We start from the raw sequence: 11,423 nt of genomic DNA, 5'->3' as shown, positions 1-11,423 counted from the left end.
CCAACAATTAGTTTTATATGATCATTCCACTTCAAATCGTTCCGTACGCATACTCCCAGATATTTTACAGAAGTAACTGCTACCAGTGTTTGTTCCGCTATCATATAATCATACAATAAAGGATCCTTCTTTCTATGTATTCGCAATACATTACATTTGTCTATGTCTCTAAAAAAAGATCACAAAAGGAGAGAAGATAAAGAACATTGACAGGAGTTCAAGATGCTGTGGAAAGAATAAAGCCTCTAAAACGGAAATGGGCAAGACATAATCAGAAAAAATGACTGAAGATGGACAAAGGCAGGTAGTTGTGAAAAGTGGGCATTAAGGTAAATCTGTGCGAAATGGTATTATATACAGCAAGTCGATAACTGCAAGACAATACTGAGTAATGTCTCTCTAAAAGCATGAATAAATATTTTCATCTGCAACAATTAATCGACATCCTAGGAGATTTAAAACCTGAAGTTTTCCACTGGATCAAGCTAGGTAGGAAGGCCTACGGAAGAAACACAATACTTTTAAAATTTAGTATGCCAGTAAACTTGAAAAATATTGTTTTCAAATAATGTGAAATTTTTAAAAGAAATCTGCAAACAACTCACAGAACTCTGGAGAGGTCAATCCTAGATCTCTCTAAAAAAAGATCACAAAAGGAGAGAAGATAAAGAACATTGACAGGAGTTCAAGATGCTGTGGAAAGAATAAAGCCTCTAAAACGGAAATGGGCAAGACATAATCAGAAAAAATGACTGAAGATGGACAAAGGCAGCACTAGAGTGAAGCCCGACAGAAAAACATAGACCACCCTACTACTGCGATACAGAAGTGAAGAAAGTCTCAGGCTATTACTGGCAGAGGACTGCATGAGAACAATAGGAATGGATAGCTTAAGATTAAAGAATCTACACTTTTTAAAGGTCGAATTAGCTGAATACTATTTTTATTTCTTAACTGATTTACAAAAGATATGAGGGACAATACATACTGCGTAGAGGAGACTACTCACAAAATGTTGGAACCCTATATGAGCTGGTTCACAGATTGGCATAGTCCAGTATTTGGTGATTGCTACTTGTATACACAAGGAAATAGAACTAATGTACAGATATTCAGCATTGTTTCAGGAGTGCTGTAGCTGGTGGGTAATTGGTACTGGTTTTTCCACATACCATCCCCAATTGCACGTAATGCTTGATATCTTAAACTTTATAACACTCGTTTTTTGTGTTTCCACAAACAATAAACAGTTCAGTTGCTGTTAACATCCACTTTATAGACATTTTTTGGAGCCATGAAACACTAACACGTCAATAACTAACAGGTAAAACCAAAACACTGTGATCATGCTTCGAAATTAAGCCACGAGGTGGCAGTCCAATGATGCTAATAACTAACTGAGGAACAAAAGTGATGTTGCAAATTTAAAGTGACTTATCTCTTGTGGCATGGCTAAAAGTGCCAGCACAGCAATTTTTGTTTCCTAACCATCAGGGACCTGTGGTGAGCATGACATCTTGTCAGTGACTATTGGTTTCAGACCGAACAGGAATAGCTGCTGTCAGTGAACATGGGTTCATTTAAACTAATTTCCGAGTGAACACTTTGCAGGAAATCACATGCAGTGGACACTGGAATTGGGTACAAGTTTCACATCTTTGTTGGGTCAAACAATACAGTGTAGAGGTCTGGGGTGGATTACATCAACAGGGGCAGGGTTGAGTTGAGGAGATGGCTTGCTGTCAGGAAACATCATTATTAGTCATATATTACACTGGAGAACACACAACAACACTCAGTGGCAACAGTGAGACTGGCAGCACTGATCAACAGGCAACCTGCGAGCAGTTTGACGTCAGCACCTGGCCAGCAACACTGGTGCATGGAGTTCACAGCAATACTGCCTCGGCTCAGCTCTGCAGCTTAAGGTAGGATGCACTGGCAGCACGGAATCTCACCGTGATACTCTTAGCAGAAGATGGCCCTCAGCAGTGGTATCTTCCCTTGTGAGCAGAGTTATACAGCATCTTATGTCCACCCAGAAATAGCTGGCCGAGTCACTGGACCATCCTGGTCTTCAGCAGCTGCCCTCCAGGGCAGAAGACTGGCTGCAACTGGAGTGAGCCCAGTGGTGGCCCACCAGCTAGAAGGCACTAGGTCGACAGTAGTGGACCTAGAACAAGGAGCAGGCCTGATACAGGTGGAGGCCAAGTCTCATAGCGGCTACTTGCAGGATCATGTTGCCCCCTTGTCCAGTGTAGACCTTCATAGGTGGTGCTGCCATACTGAGATACATTTGGCTAAAAATGATGGGTTTTTATAAAGGTCTATTTGTTTTGCCAAAATGCTGCTTCCAACCGCATACACCAAAACAAACCTGTAGCTTGGAGGTGGTGTAACCAGCTTGCTCCTGCCACAATTACCCTCTTTCTGCTGCAGTGGCTTTATTGAGTTGCTGACACTTGGCTTGGTCTGCTGGGTGGAAACTGACTATTGCACTTCTGCATCTGACGTCACAGTATTTTGGTCAGATCAGTGCTTGCTGGTTTCCATGGCCATTTTGCAGCAGCAATGACAGTACCACTGTTTTACTCAATAGTGCCAGAAAATAGTTGTGGCACTTCAGCAGCAAATGGACAGTAGCTGAGGAGGCATTTAGTGTGGTCCAGTGAGTCACAATTTTGCTTCTTTTCAAATGATGTGTGGTATAGATTACTCTGATGGCTCAATGAGGTGCATAAAACACCAAGTGTAGAGGATGTAACTCGGTAAGGAAGTGGTCCTGCAATGTTTTGGAGGTGTTTTTCTTAGCATTTCTTGGGTTCAGTCATTCAGGTTATTATGAACATGAACCAGGGTGATTATTTCAACACTTCCGTGACCAAGTGTTGCCCTCTATTCTACACCTTCTTGCTAAGTTGTGGACACTCCTGTTTTGTGAAGTGTCTACAGCTGTCTTCAAAGAGATGCTTACATATGTTCCTGTTTTGACAAACACTTGGGTAATCAGATGTGGACAGCGAGTGCTATACACCTCCAGAAAGCTATATAGTGCCATGTATTACAAAGAATCTTTTTTTTTCCTTTGGTGTAGAAGGTAGTAGTTTTATCATTATACATGTTCTTGCCATAGTGAGTGGGATAGAAAACTTGCAGGGTGAATGTATATCAGTTGTTGGAAATATATTTCCTGCATTGGAGTATTAACAGTGTTGCATCCCACGTGACTAATGTAACGGAAACAACAGTTCTTTAACATTACAGAATGTTTAAGTGCAGAACCATGTAGCCTTAGGAGTGTGTGTTTGCGTTTTACAATAATTTCTCTCTTTCCAATATCTTCCTGGTATGGAACCCAAACACTACAACAATAATACAGAATTGATATCACAAGTGACTTATGTAAAATGTTTCAAACTCCTTCCGTAAGGAGCTCCATCATACATTTCTTCTTCTTATTAATTGTCCGTTATATCACCACAACACACACAAATGTATGCATACATCTAGAGAAATAGTGTGTAATTGGGTGAGTGAGGTTGGTACAGAACAGTATGTCACACACACACACACACACACACAGGGCTGTGCTCTCTGCAAAGCCTATGACGTCATTACACTGTTGTATTTCTAATGTGGTAATTATAGGATATGATGTAGGAGATCAGGACATGTAGTGGGCGATATTATAGACCATCATTCGATATCAATGAATTGTAAGTATTTTCCTTCTAAATTTCTTTGTGCAGTCACCTGCGCGGTGGCAGCGTAGTCAGCCTCCGCACTTTATTGACCTATAATCTAACCTGCAGTTCAGCCGCCCATATGTTATTCGGCATCCTGTGAATTCTGGACTTAGTAAATACATAGAACTAAGGTTTTGGAGAGGAATTCTGGTGCTACTAAATAATGCAACACAGCTCTGATAAAAGCACATATTCTAGAGACTCGTTGGCCTCAAAATCCTTTATTACAAACAAGTTGCAAAATCTTAGTTTGCACGCCAGAATGTAGCCAGACAGATATGCCCCTCTAAGTGGGTTTAAGACCACTGTCAGATACCGATTGCCTTTGGTTGTTGTCTTAATCAGGCTAATCCTAATCCCAATTGTGATTGTTTCAATTTCATTCACTCAGCTGCCACACAGGTCTTTTAGTGCACAAGGCAAAGATCTTGTATTACTGGATGCCACCAAACTCAGTCTTTACTTACACTTGATACCCCAAATAAAAATAAGCACGATCATAACCAATTGGTCATAATGATCACTGGCAAAAAACAAAAACAGAATTGCAACAGCAGGAGTGAGTACAGTAGCTGTGTTGTTGCATGCACTAAGCTTTGCTCAATTAACTATTTGCATCTATATCTCATTAATTGTCATATAATAAGATAAACATTCATTCACAGTCAAAATAACTTCACCACCTACGCGAACATTACTTTGTCATGGTCTTATGCAGATTTAGCCAAAAAGCAAAGCTTAGTTGGTAATCTTGTGGGAGAGCAACTGCCGGCCATCTGTACTGCTCCCCGGTCTAACCACTAGTCCTCAACAATGGCAAGCTGTGCACTCCTTCTCCCCCACTAAACCACTTGTGATGTCAACCACCATCTCTGACCTCAAAACAGACACATTTTACCTTACTTATACTTTCCCTCTTGCTTTCTGCGCAAATACACTTTTGATTTACACTCTTCTGCAATTTTAACTCTGGTCCTCTGCTCTAATTTAAAAGTTTTTTGCAAACGAACTACTTTTTTTTACCATTTGGCGGCCTCTGGTTGGACCAGTCCACCTTCTTCATCCCCAACGAGTGTCTGCCTGTGGATGCTGCATCATATTTGTAAGCTACCTCTGACTTTTCAGTGTCCTTCTGCCTTCATGTTCTTGCAAGTCACCATGCTGGCCTACCAAGCCCGTCTCAGCTCTTATTGTAACCCTTCAGTACGCTACCTCTGCTCTGGCCGTCCATCTGTCTGCCATCCCGCTGTGTTCTAATCGGTGCTCGCTTAATTAAAAAGGCTAGAACTGTAGTTTTATTGCCCATACAACAACCTCATATTCTTGGGTATAACATGTTCTTAAAACTGTTGCTTACCTGAAGCGTGGTCATTGGTGCACATCACACTGACACATTTCATTTGTGATCAACAGTTTCCAGATACCTGGCTGAAAATGACTTACAAGTTCATGGCACCCTCCATCAGTAGTGCTGGAATTTAATATGGTGTCAGCCCACCCTTAGCCTTGATGATAGCTTCCACTCTCGCAGGCATGCATTCATTACGGTGCTGGAAGGTTTCTTGGGGAATAGCAGCCCATTCTTCACGGAGTGCTGCACTGAGGAGAGGTATCGATGTCAGTTGGTGAGGCCTGGAACGAAGTTGGCATTCCAAAACATCTCAAAGGTGTTCAATAACATTCAGGTCAGGACTCTGTGCAGGCCAGCCCATCAAAGGGATGTTATTGTCGTGTAATCACTCCGCCACAGGTCATGCATTATAAATAGGTGCTCGATCGTATTGAAAGATGCAATTGCCATCCCTGAATTGCTCTTCAAAGTGGGAAGCAAGAAGGTGCTTAAAACTTCAATGTAAGCCTGTGCTGTGATAAGTGTTGCGCAAAACAACAAGGGGTGCAAGCGCCCTTCACGAAAAACATGACCACACCGTACCACCACCACCACCACCTCCAAATTTTACTGTCAGCACTACACACGGTGGCAGATGACATTCGCCGGGGATTCACCATACCCACACACCCTGCCATCGGATCACCATGTTGTGTACAGTGATTCCACATGTTTTTCCACTGTTCAACCGTCCAATGTTTACACTTCTTACACTAAGCGAGGCATACTTTAGCAATGTGAAAATGCATGTCTGGTTCAGTTTCTTGTCTTTGTAAATAACTCATAAAATGAAGAAATCAACATGTATGGCTTATGAGCAGCCGCTCGACCATTGAAATCCAAGTTTTCTTACCTCCTGCCTAACTGTCATAGTACTTGTAGTGGATCCTGATGCAGTTTGGACTTCCTGTGTGATGGTCTGGATAGATGTCTGCCTATTACACATTACGACCCTCTTCAACTGTCGGTGGTCTCCGTCAGTCAATAGATGAGGTTGGCCCGTACGCTTTTGTGCTGAACATGTCCCTTCACGTTTCCACTTCACTATCACATCGGAAACAGTGGCCCTAGAGATGTTTAGAAGTGTGGAAATCTTGTGTACAGATGTATGACACAGGTGACACCCAAGCACCTGACCACAAGTACCTGGCAGCACAATGCACAAATGTACGCTTTTGGGGGTGTCCAGATACTTTTGATCACATCGTGTACATATTGAAGACTAAGATTCTTGAGAATGTGGCAAGTTAGTAAAACTCTGACAAAAGGGGAGCTACATGAGCTCTATACCTCTTCTGCTAAATGTTTGTGGGCAAACATATTACAACTTCCCAAAATTATCTCCAAAGTGACTGCAATGAGAAAATTAGGAGATAATATGAAGATTTTTACAGAGATAGTCAGCATCAGACGTTCCATCTTTTGTTTTCTCAAAAAGGAAGAAAATGTTCTGCGAGTTGTGTGTGCCCATAAATGGATGGAGTGATACCTTAGCTGGTAGACTAAATCTACATTTACATCTATATCTTTACTTCGCAAGCCATCATATGGAATGTGGCAGAGGGCATCCTGTACCTCTACTAGTCATTCCCTTTCCTATTCCACTCGCAAACAGAGAGAGAGAGAGAGAAAAGACTTTTTACTCCTTATAAGCGCTAATTTCTCCTTTCTTATCTTTGTGGTCTTATGCGAAATGTATGACGACGACGGCAGAATCCTTTGGCGGTCAGCTTCGGATCTCAATAGTTTTCCTCGAAAGGAATATTGTCTTCCCTCCATAGATTCCCATTTGAGCTACCTGATGAGTAATATGACTGCTGGGGGAAATAAAATACTCACCATGCGAAGGGACTCTCATGATCAATTAAATTAATTAGTCAATGAATTTGGTATCTGCGTCATGCCGCCAGGGGGTAGAAGCGAAGATGGAGTGCCACGGATATCATTTGAGAGTTCGAGTGATAATCGAGCATTTTTCCATTGCGGCAAGATCATTTAATAGAATTTCAATATTCCACCTTCACAAGGAGAGATGATCATCGTAATAAACTCAGCTACATTACCAAATTTATAAAGTGACACACAGTATAAAGCTGATATTTACAATGCCTCTGTGCTGCTACCTTGAGACACTTTGTAGATGACAAGGCATTTGGTTAATTTAAGAATGTTTGAAAGTGAGGAGGCATCCTGTGCCAGAGGTGAGCATTCTTAGCATGAGCCAAAAATCAGCTTAATATCAGTCTTGCGATCCAGGCCAGGGCAGATATTAAGCTGATGATAAAAGGTATTTTTTTACATGCTGAGAAAATATTTGAAGGAAATGTAGCCTATGCCACTGTGTAGGACAGCATTTTCACTACAAGTAATGATACTTTAGCGATGTGAAAATGCATGTCTGGTTCAGTTTCTTGTCTTTGTAAATAACTCATATAAAATGGTGAAATCCACATTTTGCTAGAGAAATTCAAGGTGTATGAACAACAACGTCCCTGTCTTGGATTGCGTAAAGTGGATTTTTCCAACTGAAGGGTTTTGTCAGACTGGAAATGGTTAGAACTACTGTGTACAACCAAGCTGCTGCCTGTCTCACAGTGTGCTGCAGCCAGTGGCATGAGTGATCATGAGGCTCTGGCAATGTGAAGCCTGAGATTAGCTTCACTTCCTGTGAGCGTCGAGTACAAAGAATGCTCCGAACTGTCAGCTCTTGCTTGATGTCGTGGGGCTAGTGAAGTGCTGGATGAGCAGCAACAGAAGCAGATGTCTGCTGCACAAGAAGATTCATTATGATGAGTGCTTGAGCTGGATAATTATTCTACCATTGTAAATAGATCGGTTGACTGCTTGGTGACAGTCTCTCCGGCCTGAGCATTCATTCATACAGTACAGCCCGTGTATGAATACAGAGATTGGTGCTTAACTGTCGACGTGGTCAGGGTGTGATGCACAGCGATTCTCCACAGTGCACTATGGTGGATGGCGCACTATTTGCGATCAAAAGTGTGTGAGATCAGTAGGGTTTTTTCACCAAATATGATTAGTGGGACCATTGTGGTGGAGGAGAGTGCTTGTGTTGTCAAACATTGGTGCATACAAGACCTCGTGTTTATTTAGCACTATGATCTACTTGTTGTGGAAATTTAATTACCTGATTTGCATGTTTTCCTGAGAGACTCAGATGTTGAAAAATGTTTTATTATGAAGAAGGATCATTGTAAGGTGGTGATGAGCGTTTCAAGCTGTCTGACTAGTGTAAATTGTTAAACAATTAATTTGATAGGGTAATGCAAATAAGACTATTTTTTATATCGAAATTGTGTCAGCTTCTCCGTTTGTCCCCAGCATTAGCCCACAGGAACACAGTATTCAGATGGGACATGAAAACCTCCATCTGTATGCTTGGAGACGTCGGTTGACACAACCAGGAAGTAGCCACCTGAGAGAGACAGTGAGTCTGGAATTTCCCCATTAACAGAATGCCACAACTTCACGCTTTGCCCAGGGTTGCGAGATCAAAGGAGGCAGACATCCAGTCTGTGGTATTTAGTATCATAATCTGTAATTAGGACACTGGGTTGTTTTTGACCTCTGTAGCAGCACCCAGACAAGAGATGTGCAGGAGACCCTAAATATCAGCTAATATACTGCACTTCATTTAATCCTTAAGTGCTTGCATTTACTTTGTCATGGCTGGTGGGGTGGGTACAGACATGAGCTCTACCCAACTCCTCCTACTCCACTGATGAATTTTTTAATAGAAACAAATGATGTATTGTATATATTCATACTATTAGTATTGTGATTTCAGATTAAAAAAATAAAAAATAGACATGTTCCACATCCACGACGACCTCCTCAGCACGGATCTATGGAACGAAAACCTACTCTACCCAAGCGTAGAGACCTGTCACCCGTAAACAGATTAAATAAAGAATACGCGTCAATATGTCAGTGACCACCCTCTCCAGCACAACCCGCGTCTTTTTCCCACCAAATTTTCTGGGAGGGGAGGGGTGGCATTGTGCGCTACCTCCATTGATCCCTGCACATCAACATGAGCTCGCACACAAAAATTTACCAAGACGACACCTCCTATATGCAGTATTGTAATTAGGACAAGATACTACTTGCACCCTCCAGTTCAACAGCTCAGCTCAGACAGGGTAGTTCCCGATGTAAGTACTTCTTTCCAAGGTATTTTACACACCTGCATCTTCCAAAACAGCAGAGAATGATGAGCTTTCCCTGCCCAATAAAAGAGCTCCACCCTCGAAAATTGAATTTTATAAATAAAGACTAAGCATCAATACATTGACACTGATTTGAATTTCCTGTCTTGAGGTCCTTCCTTTCGAGCACAGAGTGAGTCCTTTTTTCTACTAATTTTTTTCTGGGAGCAGGGAGGGGACGAAGGATAGGGGGTGGCACATCCTCTGGAGGTGGCAGCTTGCACTAGCTGTATGGAGGCCGAGTGATTTTTCCTGGCTGGGAGGGGTAATTAATTGTTCAATTTAATTGGCCAATTAGTTCTATATAAAAATGTGCTTATATCAGTGTGTGGGAGGTTGCATAACACTAGGTTCATGTAAGCTGAATGTATGCAACCCACACAAACAAAATGTGCCAGAATCAGCTGTACTTACTAATGATGTGTCCGCCGCTGTCTCGTTTTGCTTCCGTAGTGACAACTCTGTGCCAGCCAATCACAAATCCTGAGTAGGGAACACTGGGACGGCGGCTCTGCTGGTATGATGTAAACTAGGTTAACTTAGATTGTTTTTCCAATACCGCCTTTTAGTTTTTGTTGACATGGTCTGGCTGCTCCATACCACGGCCATCCATGGACTTATTCTTCTTGACCTAATATCAAGGCAGGGTGATGCTGTAAATGTGCCTCACTACTTACAGCAACTGAATGACGAACACATCTTCAAAGCTAATTTTCTGTATTGTTTCTACTATTTACATCAACTGCGAAGACATCAGTAACCCAAACACATCGATCAGTATGTCCGTCCAAATAGAACTTAAGATCTAAGATTCACAGTCTTCATTTGTCTTGACTTTGTAGACTGTCTGTTGTGTTATGCTACACACAAGTAGCAATTGTGAAGTGACATGACAAAACAGCGTGATGCACACTTTTGCACGCACCGTACAGGTCCTGCACATATTAGGATGTGCGCACATTTTTTGCCCGCAAGTTGTCAACACGCTGTGCTGATAGAAACAAGTTCTAAAAAAAAATTATTTTAACGTTACTTGTAGCTTTGTGTTTCAGCTTCATGGGGAAGAGCCCATCATCCCACGAATGGTTATACTTTTGTAATATTCACATTTATGTAAGAGACAGTAAAATTGGAAAAGTTTGCAATGAAAAATAGGGGTCACTATGATTTTGCGATTGGTGCATATTACTCTAAGCGTTGCTGCACATGAAATTTAGCTAACATATTGAATTTTTCTTTAGACTTGGGAGGTGGTCTATATACTTACAATCTCGAGAAAATGGATGGTACCAAGTGCATTCATTCCTGACCTTGCATGTGAGAATGAAATATTCATAATCCTTCATAACTGTGAATGGTAGCACACAAGAAAGAGTATTTTGTCAAATGGTTAACACACAGAACTTTATTTTCAGTTATATAGCAGAAGCTATAGTTTAATTTTTTTTCAACCTACAACTTTAATCTTTAAGAGTCGTTGACAGCTAGTGGAAAGAATTTCCTAGTACGAAAATAAATGTGCTGCTTCTCTTATGTTACTGCAAACTGACATAATGAGGCTTTCCGTAAACTACTGACCTCTCTGGTTGCCAATTGCTAGTTTAATGAGACACACTGTTTCAGGATTCTGTTGCAATAGCTAGTGCAAAGTGAGTTTGTGCAACTTGCACTACGTTTTGACAAAACAAGCACAATTAAACCTGCCGAAAAGAGAACTGGAGCTGTTACTCATTTATGATAATGCATCAATGAACAACTGGAATGGAAACTTACCCAAGGATTGTCGTACTGCTCTTGATCTAAGCAATACAAAAATAGTGACGAGTGTTGCCTGCAGCTGCAGGAAGAGTGACGCACATGCCAGATGCTGGCTACCTACCTATGGCTTGCAAACTGACAATGTGTGGTTCACGAAAAGAGTCGTTCAGGGAGGTATAGAATTGATGCAGTGCACACCACAATGGTTAGTGTACTGTCTGGTGCTGGGAACATTGCGCATGACAGGAATGCAGAAGCTAGCGCGGTGTGCCTTGTGAGGGGAGGTTCAAGCCACTAGAA

The sequence above is a fragment of the Schistocerca americana genome, chromosome 2 (genome assembly GCF_021461395.2).
Source record: "Schistocerca americana isolate TAMUIC-IGC-003095 chromosome 2, iqSchAmer2.1, whole genome shotgun sequence".
Taxonomy (NCBI): Eukaryota; Metazoa; Arthropoda; class Insecta; order Orthoptera; family Acrididae; genus Schistocerca; species Schistocerca americana.
Note: the sequence above shows the minus strand (reverse complement) of the source record.